This window comes from Abrus precatorius, unplaced genomic scaffold, assembly GCF_003935025.1.
Source record: "Abrus precatorius isolate BTA unplaced genomic scaffold, Abrus_2018 Scaffold1, whole genome shotgun sequence".
Classification (NCBI taxonomy): domain Eukaryota; kingdom Viridiplantae; phylum Streptophyta; class Magnoliopsida; order Fabales; family Fabaceae; genus Abrus; species Abrus precatorius.
Genome location: NW_020874291.1, coordinates 3008390 through 3025365, shown reverse-complemented (window position 1 = coordinate 3025365; position 16976 = coordinate 3008390). Strand labels below are relative to the sequence as shown.

At 32.5% G+C, this 16976-nt stretch overlaps 1 pseudogene; it reads left to right on the top strand.

Moving 5' to 3' along the window:
• The first annotated feature begins 1032 nt into the window (after positions 1–1032).
• LOC113854688 lies at positions 1033–12300 on the top strand (annotated as a pseudogene).
• Positions 12301–16976: the final 4676 nt, after the last annotated feature.

Genomic DNA, 16976 nt, shown 5'->3' with positions numbered 1-16976 from the left:
TATAGCAATTAAACAAAATCTAACAAAAATGAGATAGGGTAGAGTTTCCCTTTACCTCAAATTAAAGACCCACGCACAAACAATGGTAGAAAACGTTCTCCACACAAATTTTGTCCTTAGAACACATGGAAAACTCCATGAGAACTCAAAGGGAACCTAGAAAATAGAGAAGAGGGACAAAAATCAAAATCTTAACCATTAAAACTCACCTCCAAGCGTCCCCAACACAGATTCAACCTTCAATCTAAAGCATGAACCACTTTAAAGGTAATTTAATCGGTGGAATTGGGTTTGGGATTGAGAGGATCGAAGAAATTTTGAAGATGGAAGATGGGAAATGAATTTTCCCAACCCTAACCCGTTCAAATACCCCTCTGCTCGCGACACTCTCGCTACAGCGAGACACTCACTGCAGCAAGACATTTGTCGTTGCCGTGACGCCCCCTGTCGCTACAATAAAAATATCAGAGAAAACTGCACCTTGGTTTCTGCAGATTCTCGCTACAGCGAGACTGCACCCAGAAATGTACCAAAACTGTTGTTTTGTCGCTACAGTGAGACACTCTCGCTACAGCGACAAGGCGACAATTTCATGCTTTCCTCCCAAGGCCCTCTCGCTGCAGTGAGAACACCCCGCACCAAAACACTTAGCCAAATTTCAGTCTAACCCCAAACATACACATATATTATCATCACCATATATATATATATATATATATATATATATATATATATATATATGGTGATGATAATATATGTGTATATATATATACACTCTTACAATTGCGTATTTATCTATACGCATTCATACATACATCATTCAATATTCATCACACACTCAAGGGTACATTCCAACATCCATTTATATATAATAATAATAATAATAATAATTAATATTACAAAAAGTTAGGCATTACAAAACTCCCTAGCCATTATAATATTTGACCATTAAAACTCTCCACTTCCCCATCATTTTCCCTTACACACCTTTTCTTCTTCTTGTCATTTACATTCACCCTTTCTTCCTTTCTCATGGCATGTACCAAGACTCCACATTCTGGCGATGGCTCAAACACCACAAGCTCTTATGGTAGTTCTGCCACAAGTTCTCCTACTACTCCTCTGAAATCACTCCTTTGCGGGATCTCTTTTGGCATTTCAGAGTCATTCCCTTCTCCTCGCGTCAATCCTAATGAAGGCACCAATCAGAAACTGCTTGAGAACATTCCTCCTCTCCACCGTCCTTGCCTAGAGTTCGTCCCAAGAGGGGATTTGAATGCTTTGAATGGCCAAACAAGTGTAACACCCTATTTTTATATTTTATTTTATTCATTTTTATTTTTTTTATTATTTCACTTTGTTTTCAAAATGAAAGAGTTTTTATTTTTGAAAGTATAGTATTTCTCATTCAAGAGAGAAATGTCTTGTTCAAGTGAGATCGACTAATCTGGAAGGGACATCTATGGAGCATTCTCGCTCAGGCGAGATAGTACTCCCTCAAGCGAGAATTGATAAGAAATTATCAACTATCCTTTTGCTTAGGCAAGAAAGGGCGGCAAATTAAGAGCTCTTTGGAATATCAAGTCGCGCTCAAGTGAACCTGTCTCGCTCATGACAGAATGGTCTCGCTCAAGCGAGATTATTAACAAATGTGTAGAAATTTCTGTCTGGTTGTCTCACTTAAGCTAGAATGCTCTTGTTCAAGCGAGAATTCGCGAGTAGAAAAGGGTATTTAAGTAACTTGATGTTTTAAAACTAAAAGCACAAGGCAAGTAACCATTCTCATTTCACCCTTTGATCTCTCACTTCCCCTTCCACAACTAAAACACCTTAAGTAACTCCAAACTTCTTTCGAATCCGAGCTTGGCTATCTTTTTCATGTGATTTCAAGTAAGTTTCTTAGAACTAATCTTCCAATCTCATTTCTGTTTCATCATTTTCTTCCTTCTCAAAAGTTACTCCACTTCATAATACTTAAGGAGGACTTGATCTTTCAAACGATATCTTCCACAAAACTTTATGTGAATCATTTACTTGAGGTAAGGAGAGTTCTATCCCATCATTAAAATGCTATATACACTTTTTGCTTATATATGTATAATTATGTACTTCTCTGCATATTTCGATGATGATGATGAAAGAGTGGAAGCTGATTGAAAAATTTAGGAATTTGAATTTGGCAGTGGAAGTACAACTTAAAAGCTTGTACCTAGAGGTTTTGAAGATTAGCAACGATTTCTTGACTCAAGTTCAAGCTGCAGAACAAGAAGACCAATATTTACAAGAAATGATATGATAGAAAAATGAAGGCAAGGATTTGGAGTTTCGTTGTGATGCGAATGGATTGATATAAGATTCCAAGATAGAGTGTGTATCCCTCAAAGTGAAAAGTTGAAGTAGTTAATACTGGAGGAGGCACATAAGAGTAAATTGAGTTTTCATCTAGGAGCAACAAAAATGTATCAAGATTTGCGAGGAAGCTTTTGGTGGTATGGGATGAAGAAAGAGGTAGTAGAGTATGTTACAAAATGCTTAACTTGTTAGAAGTCTAAAGCAGAGTATCAATGTATACTAGAGAATTGTAAACATTGAAAATTCTTGAGTAGAAGTGAGACAACATCTCAATGAATTTTGTATCCAGTTTACCAAGGACTAAGCACAACCATGATGTAGTATGAGTGATTGTAGATTGATTGACAAAGACTGCACATTTTTTCCGATCAACATAAGATACAAGTTGGAGAAACTTATAGAATTGTATATCAAAGAGATTGTTAGACTGCATGGATTACCTTTGAACATTGTATTAGATTGAGACACAAGATTTACATCAAAATTTTGAAAAAGTTTGTAGAGAGCCTTGGGAATAAGATTGAAGCTTAGTTCAACATATCATCCCCAAACTAATGGATAAACCAAATGAACCATTCAATCTCTAAAAGATTTGTTATGAACTTGCATGATAGAACAACAAGAAGTTTGGGATGAATGTCTACCTTTGGTAGAATTCACATACAATAATAGTTATCATGTTAGTATTGGAATGACATCATACAAAGCGTTGTATGGGAAGAAATGCAGAATGCCCTTGTGTTGGCATAAGACTGTAGAAACAATCTTGTTTGCACCTGATCTAGTACAAAAGAAAAATTATCAACTCAAAATAATTAGAGAGAAGATCAAGATTTCACAAGATAGGCAGAAGAGCTACTATAATAAGAGGAGAAAGCCCCTAGAATTTCAAATTTGTGATCATGTATTCTTGAAGGTTTTCACTACTACTAAAGTTAGGAGAGCCTTAAAATCTAGAAAATTATCACCCAAATTTATAGGACCTTTTGAGGTTCTAAAGAGAATTGGTTATGTGGCTTATCAAATCGCTTTATTACTAAATCTTTCAAATTTACACTTAATATCTCAACTCTGAAAGTACAACCATGATTCTTCTCATGTGATCGAGCTTGATCCTATGTAAGTTTAAGAAAACCTTTCCTATGATGTATCTCTTGTAAATATTGCAGATCACCGAATCAAGCAATTGTAAGATAAGACTATCTCGTTAGTGAAGGTGGTATGGAATGTGAGTGACGACGGGGATGGCACATGGAACCTGAGTATAAAATGAGGGAGGTGTATCTCCAACTTTTTCAGAGCCAATGAATTTCAGGGGAAAAATTCTTAAAAGGCTGAAAGAGTTATAGGACCATATTTTTTTATTTTATTTTATTCATTTTATTTTATTTTATTTTACTTTCATTTTTATTTGCACTTTGTTTTCAAAATGAAAGAGTTTTTATTTTTGAAAGTACAATATTTTTTGCTCAAGCGAGATTGGCTAATCTGGAAGAGACGTCTGAAGCATTCTCGCTTAATTTTTGCTTAGGCGAGATAGTACTCGCTTAAGCAAGAATGAATAAGAACTTCTGAATTGTCCTCCCACTCAAGCAAGGAGTCCTTTGCTTAGGGCAACGAATTAAGAGTTCTCTGGAATATTAGGATCGCGCTTAAGAGAACCTATCTCACTCAGGTGAGATTATCAGTAAATGTATAGAAATTTTTATCTGGTTGTTTCGCTCGGCGATAATGACCTTGCTCAAGCGAGAATATACTCTCGTTTAAGCAAGAATTCGCAAGTAAGAAGGAGTATTTAAGTAACTTGATGTTTTAAAACTTACAGTACAAGACATGTAACCATTCTCATTTCACCACCTTCTGATCTCTCACTTCCTTTCCACAACTAAAACACCATGAGAAACTCCAAACCTCTTTCGAATTTGAGCTTGGATATCTTTTTCATGTGATTTCAAGAAAGTTTCTTATAACTAATCTTCCAATCTCATTTTTATTTCATCATTTTCTTCCTTCTCAAAATTACACCACTTCATAATACTTAAGGAGGACTTGATCTTTCAGACAATATCTTTCACAAAACTTTACGTGAATCATTTATTTTGAGTAAGGAGAATTCTATCCCATTATTAAAATGCTATATATACTTTTTGCTCATATGTATATGATTATGTACTTCTCTATTTTAGAAATATATGTTTAAATAAAATTTTGGTTATTCATTTACATTAATGAACTTGATGATGGATGTTTTATGCAATTATTAAAAATACATAATTTGGACTGAGTCTGAAGGGGTATAAACTTTGACATGATTTGATAAATGAATGATGATGGTAGTAAAATCCTACTATGATGAGAGATAAAAATATGAAAATTGGTATGGATAGTTACAAAGATACACTAGAAGTATGAAAAATAAAAAAAAAATGGACGAAACATAGGGTGGTGAATGCTATTCATGGTTGCACGTAATCTACGTACTAAGAAGATGGCATCACAGGCCATACACTTATTTTCTAACTAATACTTCTGACTATACTTTTACTAAGGGGTTGAGTTTGTATGCATTGTATCCATATTGCGACGGCTAATCAATGATTATCCATACATGCGAAAGACTTCAAAGGATCCCAAGAATAATGATTAATTAAGATAATTGTGTATACATATTCAATAATATGATCTTCTTATATGTATTATAAGCACCAATTTGCACTTACATTTTATTTTTAAAAACTAAAAACTATTTTTAAAAAGAAAATCAAACATGCTCTAAGTGATCAATATTCTAATTTAGCCTAAAATTTTATATAATTAAATATTTATATATATGTTATTCAAAACTTAATATTTATTTGTTTTATTAATTTGTTATATATTACATAAAGCAATAAGATGAAATATCTATTAATTTTATTTTTATATAGAATTTTATTAACTTGATCAACTTGATAAATAATTTTAAATTAACGATTAAATTAGTGAAATTTATATTTTATGAAAAGTTATTAAATTGTATAACTATTTAATTTTAAACATTGATATCAATGAATTTTAGCCCCAAAGAAGTATCACCTTGATAGTACTTTTTAAGATACATTTATCTTCAAAAAAATTATTAGATTTAAAAATTTTGTCACATAAATTATACCTATAAAATTTTATATTAGTATTTTATAATCTATATAAATAAAATTAACATAATATATAATTTTAAAATATATAAAAAATAAGAAGTATTTAATTATATTTTAATATTTATTTTATTTTTACTAAATTTGACAAAAATAATCTAGACAAGATTTGGTAGAATCAATAAAAATGTCATTTTTTACAAATGTTACCAACATTTTTCTTTATAAATTTTTTGGAGATATTCCAAAGGTATGGGAAAGTTGGAGATTTGTTTATTCTGAATAAACAAGGCAAGGAAGGATGCAGATTTGGGTTCGTGCGGTTTGCAGAAGTCAGTGATGTCCACGACATTGAAAAGAGACTGAGTTTCATAATAATAGGCAACATGCGAATGACAGTGAATGTGTCTAGATATAGTACAGCTAACAATAAATAGAAAATCATGAGACAAACTTAGGATGTTGTGCATGAGAAAGTATTGAAACCATTGACCGACGTTGGGACAAAGGTGGAAGGGAGAGGTAGTGTTGGTGGGGGAAGCTATGCATATATGGTGAAAGGGACAGGTGCTATTGGAGAGCTGATCAATTAGATTTTTATAACCTTATTTCCTCTCATTCCTAACTCATTAATCCTCTTTTGTGCCTAATTGGTTTGAATTGGATCATTTTATGATGTTTGAATTTTATTTGGGCTTTATTTAATTTTTTCAGTATTCAAAAAATTCTGATACTGTTTTGGTTTCTGGACCATATCTTGAGTTTTAGAACTCATTTCATTGTGATTCTTGATTGTAGGAAAGCTAAGAGAAAGGCGCACAATTCTTATGAAGAGGTCAGAACCCAATTCTGATGATAAGAAGCTGAAACTGGACCTGGAAAAAGTCAAAACGCTGCAGTCGCAATTTCTGACCTTGGTGCAGTATTTGGGCTATATCTCAGTCCACAGATGTCCGTTTAAGCCCATTCTAGTTGTGTTTTGAAGCTAACATCTAGGGCTACAATTTATCTTCAGATCACAAATCTAAAAGGACAGATCTTCATGGTAGAAAATGCCACACAATATCTTCTCAGATTCAGCATGGATGCTGAGTAGCAATTACAAGCATAACTTTCCCTCCAGAATTCGAATTTGAACAAATAAGGATTCCAAAGACAGTTATTGAGTAGAGGATTAATATAATTGAATAATTATTAATTAGGTTTTACATTTTGACCCTTAGGAGCCTGTATTTAAATTAGGGCAGCAGGTTACGACAGGCGACGAGAGGTTATATTAGGTTTATGTTTTAGGGTTTTTCTTTTTTTCTTTTTTTTCTCTTCCGTTTTTACTTTTCATTTTCCTCCATTAATGGAGGCTTAGACTTTCATCTAGTCCAAGGATTGAAAAAGGATTGAGACACTCTTGAGGATCGGTTTCACAATTTATTCAACAACAAATTCGGTTTTATCTCTTCCTTCTTTCTCCTTTTGCTAATTATGATTTTGAATTAAAGTTCTTCGTTTGGATTGATAATTGTGCAGTTGTTTGATTATATATTATTCGGTTGATGTATGTAATTAATTCTTGAAGGAGTGTGAATTAGATTTTCAGGTTTGAGATCTAAGATTAATGGCATTGGTGAATTAAATTAACACAAATCGATTAAGTTCTAGAGGTTTCTGAACTTTGAGCGAATTATGTGTTAATCGAATGCATGAGGGTTCTCGTGTGAATGCTTAATTTGAATTGAGGTTTCATTCGAATTTAATGTTAATCACTAATTTGTTGGTTGATGCATCTTATTGGAATCCGGTGATAGAGTGGTCGTAGTTCTTCTAAATTCTTGGATTAGAGTTTTAAATTCTTGTTAACTTTTTATTCTAATCAGCATTATTTTATAAATCAAACCCCATCTAAATTTATAATCGTATAATATTATCATCGTTGGGAGACGACTCAGATTGCACCTCATACTACATAATTTTTATGCAATTCAATTTTTAATAATTTGTCCAAGCGCGACACTCGTGATCAAATTTTTATTCTTAGGATGTTGTGCATGAGAAAGTATTGAAACCATTGACCGACGTTGGGACAAAGGTGGAAGGGAGAGGTAGTGTTGCTGGGGGAAGCTATGCATATATGGTGAAAGGGACAAGTGCTATTGGAGGGCCAAACAAGAATACAATGTGGGTACTTAAGAAAAACCAGTGGTGTCACAACGAGTTCCATGTTGATCAGGATACAGTTGAGAGGTGTTGCAAGACAATGGTGGGAAGGTTACACCAGTCATAAGAGCTCAATAGTGTGGCTGACTTTCTTTTACGGAAATCCATACTGAATGTCAAGGCCATTACCATGGGTAACGATATGGTTCTGTTGGAATCGGAGGGTCCAAAAGATTTGGGGGAGTTTATAGCTAGGTATAAAGATGACTTGTCAAAACTGTTTTATACCATTGATTGATGGCTATTAATAGGGGAATATGAGTTCGTTTGTACGGTGTGTCATATCATGCTTAGTCAGAGGCATTCTTTCGAAAGATGGTGTCACCCGTCAGAGATTTTGTGTACATAGACGATGATACAAAGTCTCGAAGATGTATAGATTTTGCAAGAGTTTACCTACAGACTCAAACACATGTGCTGATTAATGAAGATCTAAAGATTCAAATTAATGTTCTCATGTTCTCAATCCGGATGGACGAAGAACATGGGGGAGAATTCTTTCAAGGAAGGTGGTGGTATCATGATTCAAATACTTCATCGTCAGATAGTTATAACGACGCTTTACGCTTTGAAGGATGAAAGTTCAGATAATGGTGAGAAGGGTCATAATCCAACGGCAGGAAGTGTAGCAAAAAAAAAAAAAAATAGTGACCAAAGATGGTGTGGAGAGCACAGAGGAGGAAAAATGAGGTAGATTATTAGAGACAAATTTATGTGATTCTATGCCAGAAATTGCACAATATCAAGAGAAGTTTGAAAGTACATAATTAAATTCCATGGAGAATGTAGCAGATGCGCGAATGAGAGAGAATTTAAATTGTGAAGTGAATATCAATAATGACTTGAATTTCAATTATAATGTAGATTGTGTGTGATTGGGTGAAGATGCATTTGAAAAAGTGGCTAACCAAGGTGGACCTTTGTTGGTTGAAACTTATGAGGAAGTAAATTGGTGGGACATAGGAGCTAATGAAGGATTATGGCAACTGGGTGTTATTGATAAGGGATTAACCGGAAGCCAAGATGTAGCACAAAAAGAGTTTATTGGCAAATCTGATAACTTGATTATTGAGTATTCTCATGGAACAAATGAGACTAATCATGTATTGAATCAAGGACTAGAATCTCCTCAATCCAATGTTGTTGTTGAGGTAATAGTGCAGGAAAGAATTAATACTAGGAATGTTAGGAGTGCATTTCGCAAGGGAAGGAGGAAAAAAGGATCAACGTTTCGGCCAAATGCTTATGAATTGAATTAATGATCTTTTGATATATATTATTAGTTATTTTTAGAGTTGTAACGGGTTAGAGTACTCCTCATACTTTAAATTTATTCTGAATAAAATGTTGATACTTAACAAAATAAAAATGTCATTTTATGTAACGTTATCAAATATGTAAAAAATCTGTATAACTTAGTTAATTCTTCTATCTTTTTGTATTTATATACACAAACACGCATGTGTGTGAGAGATACACTCACACCAATTACAAAAAATAAAAATACTTGATTTTTTTAAAATAAAAATAATAATATCAATAATTTTAGTAACTACTGTTCTAAAATATGAGTTTTTTAAATTAATAAAAATTATTTAATAATAACAGTGTCTTATTAAAAAATAAATTATTTAACTTATTATCAATTAAAAAAGTTAAATAAAACTAACTATAACAATTGAATAAATAATTGTATGTTTCCAAAAATTAAAAAAGGAACTTACAATAAAATTATTATAATTTTCATTAATTTTAGAAGACCATTCGCCGTATATTCGTATAAATTATCTGAATCCGTAACGATTGAACAAGTTGAAGCAAATTCTGAAGTGATCGTAGTGTTTTGCGTGAGACACACATTAATCCAACGGTGAGAAGACAAAACAAATGAACACGAAAGCAAACATCAAAAGTTAACAACCTTGTCAACCAAGGCACAATTTTGTGGCTGACTGTGTTTATGTCCATTTCAATCACTCTCGTGGAATGAAAAATAGCCACTTTGGCATGCGCCAAAATCACTTGACCCTCGATATGAAGGTTCACTTTCTCTATACTTAACCACCACAATTATATATTCCTCACCCCTAAAGCTGATTGTGCCAACTTTGGTGCCTATAAAAGGGTCTTCAAAGCCATTTTTCTACATATATATATATTTTTCTTGTTCTTTGTTTCATAGTGTGAAACATGGATGACAATGTATGCAAAGCCATGATGTTCTCTTTGCTCTTTCTTGTTCTTTGCATTACTGGTAAACTGATTTCTAAATTCTGGTGGGGACCCAAGAGTGTCGAGAAACAATTGAGGAAACAAGGGGTTCGAGGTAATTCTTACAAGCTCTTTAATGGTGATGTGGAGGTGCTGAAGAAGTGTACAGCGGAGGCACTGTCTACACCTATCAGCTTGAACCACCAAATTGTGCCGCGTGTCATGCCTTTCTTTCATCAGATGGTGGAGAACCATGGTATGGTATGCAAGTCCATTGATATGATAAACCTTGAGCATATACGGCCCAAAATAAATAAAATTACTTATATTTAAGTAAAAGTTTAACAAAAAAAAGGGCTAATGAATATAGAGCTTTTGATAAAGGTAACAAGAAATAATGATTTGTCAAATTTCCAAAGATTTGATATTGTTATGATGGCAAATGTTAAGTACACTTCTAGAGAATGAAATAATAATTATTAAGAGGTGTTAATCAATGCTCTAATTAATGTTGTGACATTATCATTGCTTAGGAAAAGTGTCACTGAGTTGGTTTGGTAGGGTACCAAGGCTGATAGTGGCAGATGCAGAGCTAATAAGGACAATATTAGCAGATCAGAATGGTCATTTTACAAAGCCACCAATACTTAACCCTTTAGTTGAACTTCTGCAATTGGGTATCGCAACCTTGGAGGGTGAAGCTTGGGCTAAACGCAGAAAACTAATAACACCTGCTTTCCACTTTGAGAAATTGAAGGTACTATTCTTACAAGTCGTTTTTGATCTAAGTACTATTCTTTCAAATTTACAAAGGATTTGACTCTTAAAGAAAACAAATGGGTAGAGTGAAAAAGTAAGACCACATATCTATTGTTAATTTGAAGTTATTTAAGATCATAAGATATTTAACTTAAAATCAATGGTGAGTGTACTCTTACTTTCTCGCTTCCCTGGTTTGTTCACTTAGAAGAGCAACCTCCTTTTACTTGATGCACAATATATTTTCAAATAGGCAATGGAGCTAGCATTCTTAGCCAGTTGTTGCAGCCTAATCGATCGGTGGGAAAAAAAAATTGAAGCTCAAGGATCATGTGAAGTAGATGTTGCTCCAGAGTTTAACATTCTAGCTGGAGATGTTATTGCTCGAACTGCATTTGGGAGTAGTTATGAAGAGGGAAAGATGATATTTGAATTGCAGACAGAGCAGGTTCAGCTTGTGCTTGAAGCCTATCTCAGCATCTATTTTCCTGGTTTAAGGTGCAATGCCATGTTTATATACCGTACAAAATTTAGATGAAGTTGCTTATATCCTTTGCATCGAAGTTTCAAATTAAACAACGAGACATGTATACCTTTTTTCAACATTAAATAGCATTTATTAATGATATATTAGCGGAACTCTTAAAAATATACATGTGTCATTGTTTGATAGAGCTTGTTGACGAAGATATAAGAAATTTGATTTTAGTCTTAATATGTATTCTAGGAAGTTTATGGTTAAGGAAGTCAACTAACAAAATTCTTTGTCCTCATAGATTTGTTCCCACTAAGAAAAACAAAATGAGGTACCAAATATACAACCAAGTCAAAGCAACATTGCAGGATATGATCCATAAGAAAGAGAAGGAAATGATGAAAGGTGAATTCAAAAGGGATTGTTTGTTGAGCATTCTATTGCAGTGCAAAGGACAGAGCAATAATTCTCTCACAAGTGAGCATTTGATAGAGGAATGCAAGTTGTTCTTCTTTGCTGGCCAAGAGACCACTGCCAATCTTCTTACATGGACTATGGTTGTTTTATCCATGCATCAAAATTGGCAAGAAAAGGCAAGGGCAGAGGTATTAGATATTTGTGGCAAAAAGGAACCTAATTTTGAAGCCATAAATCGCCTAAAGATTGTAAGTTTAGAAAATCTATGCAAACAAAACATCATAAAATAATCTTTTGATTCCACAAACATTGCAGGTATCAATGGTACTAAATGAAGTCCTAAGGTTGTATCCTCCTGTGCCAAAATCTTTGAGGTACACTAAATGTGCAACAAAGATAGGAAGCATGTATGTACCTGAAGGGGTTGAGATTTATCTACCATTGATGCTTCTTCACTATGATGAGAATTATTGGGATAACCCAGAGGAATTTAACCCTGAAAGATTTGCTGAAGGGGTTTCAAAAGCTTTAAAAGGTCAAATTGCTTTCTATCCATTTGGTTGGGGCCCAAGAATTTGCCTAGGTCAAAACTTTGCATTGATAGAGGCAAAGATGGCTCTGGCTATGATTCTTCAACATTTCTCATTCCAGCTTTCACCCACTTACACTCATGCTCCATATGATCACATTACTCTTAAGCCACAATATGGAGCTTCTATTATTGTGCAATCTATAAATTAGTTGAATCAATATTTGATACACGAGATCCAAAATGCAACTATCAAAGGAAGAGGGGTGTTGGTGAAACATAAAATATACATATATATATATATATATACATTTATTAGACACAACAACAATGTTATGACTTCAATATACATGTAACAATTTTTGTCAACCTGCCTATGTTACGTTTCAGAACTCTTGTAATTTGTCTTTAATTCGAATGATATTGGGAAAGGTCCTAAACTATTGATGCAAATTAGTTATGAACCTCTGCCATGTGCTGCTAAATAAGTGAAATATTTGTTTAAATGGTATGTAAGGTTTTTTTTTCCTTCTTTTCATTTAATGTTATATAATTTAATTTTCTTTAAGTGTAAATGCTAGCTAATTGTGCAAGCCTCTTTTGGAATTCATATCGAAACAACACAACATCTTCACATGCCTAGTAAGTCCCACTTAAATGTCAATTTATAGTAGTTATCTTTAAAAGTAAAAAACTGGAAGCATGAGTTACTGTTTATCATAACATTATAGGATCACAAATTTGACTTCTAAAGAAAGAACTTGTAGAGTTTTTTTTTTTTTTTTTTTTTCTTTCTGAAAGTTAGTTGTTAAGATGGAAACGTTTACATGAGTTACCATTCATCCTAACATTGTAGGGACCACAAATTTAACTTCAAAAAAGAGAATTTGCGATTTAGGCTTTGTTTAAAGTTAATTTTTCAAGGACGGATGAGAAAGAAGAATTATGTGATAATAATTTTTGTTTGATAATTTTTAGATGAGAAGAGATTTTATAAGCCTTTCAAAATCTTAATAAACCCATGTTTTTAAGTTCTCTCAATTTAAAAAGATTCTTACTAACCTTCTTTCCTCTTTTCTTTTTCTCTTTTTTCTTATTCTTTAAACTTTTTTATTTTTTATTTCTTTAAATTTCCAAACAAAATCTTAAACGATAAAGCCTAATTCTAATAATGTTATTAATACATTAAATATATAATTTTTAATAAAAAAAATATTATAGATAATTTTATACTATCTTAGGGTGAGTGAAGGATAAAAAGAAAGAAAAGTAAAAAAGTAGACAAATTACTAAATATGCAAGATATTATGATATACAATGTCAATAAGTAAGTTTAGTAGAAATGATAAAAGAACATTAAAATTGGATGGATGGAACAATTAAGAAAATAATGAAAATAAAATATTTAAAAAACATAAAACTATATAAAGGGACTAATTAAGGAAAGAAAAAGAAGATTAAAGCAACAATAGCCCACACTAAATCGATGAAGGGGGGTAAGAGGAGAGAAAAATAAATATAAGAAAGCCACTTTTATTAAAGAGAGAAAAAACTTACAAGAATATCTCTTAAATTTTTCACTATAAAAACTGTCTCTCATACTTAGTAAGAGGGTATCTCATAACATATTCAAAGACTCATTTTAAAGACTGAAAAATTACTATGCCTATATTTCCAATTGTGCTATGGTACTGTATCTATAGACCAAAACTAATAATTGTGACACTTTCATCAAACCTTTAATCATATCATCATATAATGAAATTGAGAACCAAATTGACTTAGTTGATCTAATAATAAGGCAATAGAAATTCAAATGGTTGCCATTAACCCCTAAACAAGTTCAATTAATTTTGGTCAGTTTCAAGTACTAATAGAATTTATATTTTTCACCTGAAACTGACCTAATATATCTATTCATAACTGTCACTTTCATCCAAGAAAATCCAATACCGAATCCAACTTGATGTCTAGCCAACTTTATTGCAACGGTGATGCTGGTTTCGAAGGGGTGTAAAATCATTGAGCACTCCTATTGTCAAGTGGTTTGCAGCTTGTCACTTATGGCCATGGATGTTTGATGTTGTGGTCCTTGCATGGTGGTTCAAAGCTTTACCTGTTACTCCCATCTTGTTATGGAAACCTCCCACCCTCTTGGACCCCTCACGACTCTACGACTTTACATCAACCACTCCCTTACTTGCTTGTTCCTTTGCGATCACACCCTTTTAGTGACATTTTAGTAAGACTTTCTTTTGACTTGACATTTTGGTTTTGCAAAATGCTTTTTGCTCGAGGGTTCTTCTTTTTCCTAGGCTATTTAAAGCCTCATTTTTTGCATTTCCTATTTCCCCCTTCACATTTTACTAGGTTCCCAACATTAGTCGCTTGTGCTCGGGCATGGGAAATGTGTCCTAAGCGCATTAACACTCTTGCCATTATCAATGTGTTGGTCATTCGCCCATTGCATGAGCAGTTTTGTCTCAAAGAACGTGTGCTTAGGATCTTTTTTTATGCATCGTGCAATAACACTATTATCTCTTTCTCTCTCTATTTGATTTCAAACTTCTTAGCTGTTACAATATTTGGCCACTAAAACTCCCCATTTCCCTATCCTTTTCCCTTGTGCACCTTTTCTTTTTCTTGTCTTCCTTTCTTATGGCATGTACCAAGACCTCCTGTTTCATCAATGGCTCGAACCTTGCAAGCTCTCATAGCGATTCTGCCACAAGTTCCCCTACTAACTCTCTAAAATCGCTCCCTTATGAGACCTCTATTGACATTCACTCCCTTCTCCTCACATCAATCCTAATGAAGGCACCAATTAGAAAATGCTTGAGAATGTTCCTCCCCTCCATTGTCCTTGGCTAGAGTTCATCCTAAGAGGGGATCTAAATGCTTTGAATGGCCAAACAAGTGTAACACCCTATATTTTTATTTTATTTTTATTTTTATTATTGCACTTTGTTTTCAAAATGAAAGAGCTTTTATTTTTGAAAGAACAATATTTCTTGCTCAACCAAGAAATGTCTCACTAGAGCAAGATTGACTAATTTGGAAGGGACGCCTTTGGAACATTCTCGCTTAGGCGAGATAGTATTCACTCAAACGAGAATTGATAAAAACTTCTCAATTATCTTCTCGTTTAAGCGAGGAGTCCCTTGCTTAAGCAAGTTTATTACGAAATGTGTAGAAATTTCTATCTAGTTGTCTTACTCAAGCGAGCACACTCTTGTTAAAGTGAGAATTTGCAAGTAAAAAGAGGTATTTAAGTAATTTGATGTTTTAAAACTTAAAGCACAAGGTAAGTAATCATTCTCATTTCACCCTCTGATCTCTCACTTTTCTTCCATGGCTAAAATACTTTGAGAAACTTCAAACCTATTTTGAATCTGAGCTTAGATATCTTTTTCACGTGATTTCAAGTAAGTTTTTTATAGCTAATCTTCCAATTTTATTTCTATTTTATTATTTTTTTTCCTTCTCAAAAGTTACTCCACTTCATAATACTTAAGGAAGACTTAATCTTTCAGACAATATCTTTTACAAAACTTTACGTGAATCATTTCCTTAAGGTAAGGGGAATTGTATCTCATCATTAAAATATATACTCTTTTTTCGCATGTGTGTATGATTATGTACTTCTCTACCTTAGAAATATATGTTTAAATGAAATTTTGATTATTCATTTATGTTAATGAACTTGATGATGCATGTTTTATTGTTTCTTGGATGGCTAGAATGCAATATATTAAAAATACATGATTTGAACTTAGTCCGAAGGTACCTGACCTTCAGCGTGATTTGATAAATTGTATCTCATCATTAAAATATATACTCTTTTTTCGCATGTGTGTATGATTATGTACTTCTCTACTTTAGAAATATATGTTTAAATGAAATTTTGATTATTCATTTATGTTAATGAACTTGATGATGCATGTTTTATTGTTTCTTGGATGGCTAGAATGCAATATATTAAAAATACATGATTTGAACTTAGTCTGAAGGTACCTGACCTTCAGCGTGATTTGATAAATGTATGATGATGGTGGTGAAATATCCTAGTATGATGAGAGATAAAAAAGATAAAAATTGGTATGGATAGTTATAAAGATACACTGAAAATATGGAAAATTTAGACAATTTTTGAAAAAAACCTAAAAGAAATATAGGATGATGAATGCTAGTTATAGTTGTGCGTAATTTATTGAGAGCGAAAGCATTATAGGCCACACACTTATTTCTTAACTAATACTCGTAACTATACTTTTGCTAAGAGGCTAAATTTGCATATGTTGTATTCATATTGCGACAGCTAACTAGCAATTATCCATACATGTAGAAGGCCTCAAGGGATCCCAAGAACAAATGGTGTATACATATTGAATAATAGGATCTCATTATATGTATCATAAGCACCAATTTGTACTACATTTTATTTTTAAAAACTAAAAATTATTTTTAAAAAGGAAATCAAACATGCTCTAAATGAACAAAATTCTAATTTATCCTAAAATTTTATGTAATTAAATATTTATATGTATGTTATTCAAAATAATATTTATTTAAGTTTTAATAATCTATTATGTATTACATAAAGTAATGAGATGAAATATCCATTAATTTTATTTTTATATAAAATTTTATAAACTTGATCTATTTGATAAATATTTATAAAGTAATAGTTAAATTAGTGAAATTTATATTTTATGAAAAGTTATTAAATGGTATAATTATTTAATTTTAATCTTTGATATGAATGAATTTTGGCCCCAAAAAAGTATCACCTTAATAATATTTTTTTAGATGCATTTATCTTCAAAAAAAAAATTATTAGACTTAAAATTTTTGTCATAAATTATACCTATAAAATTTTATATTGGTA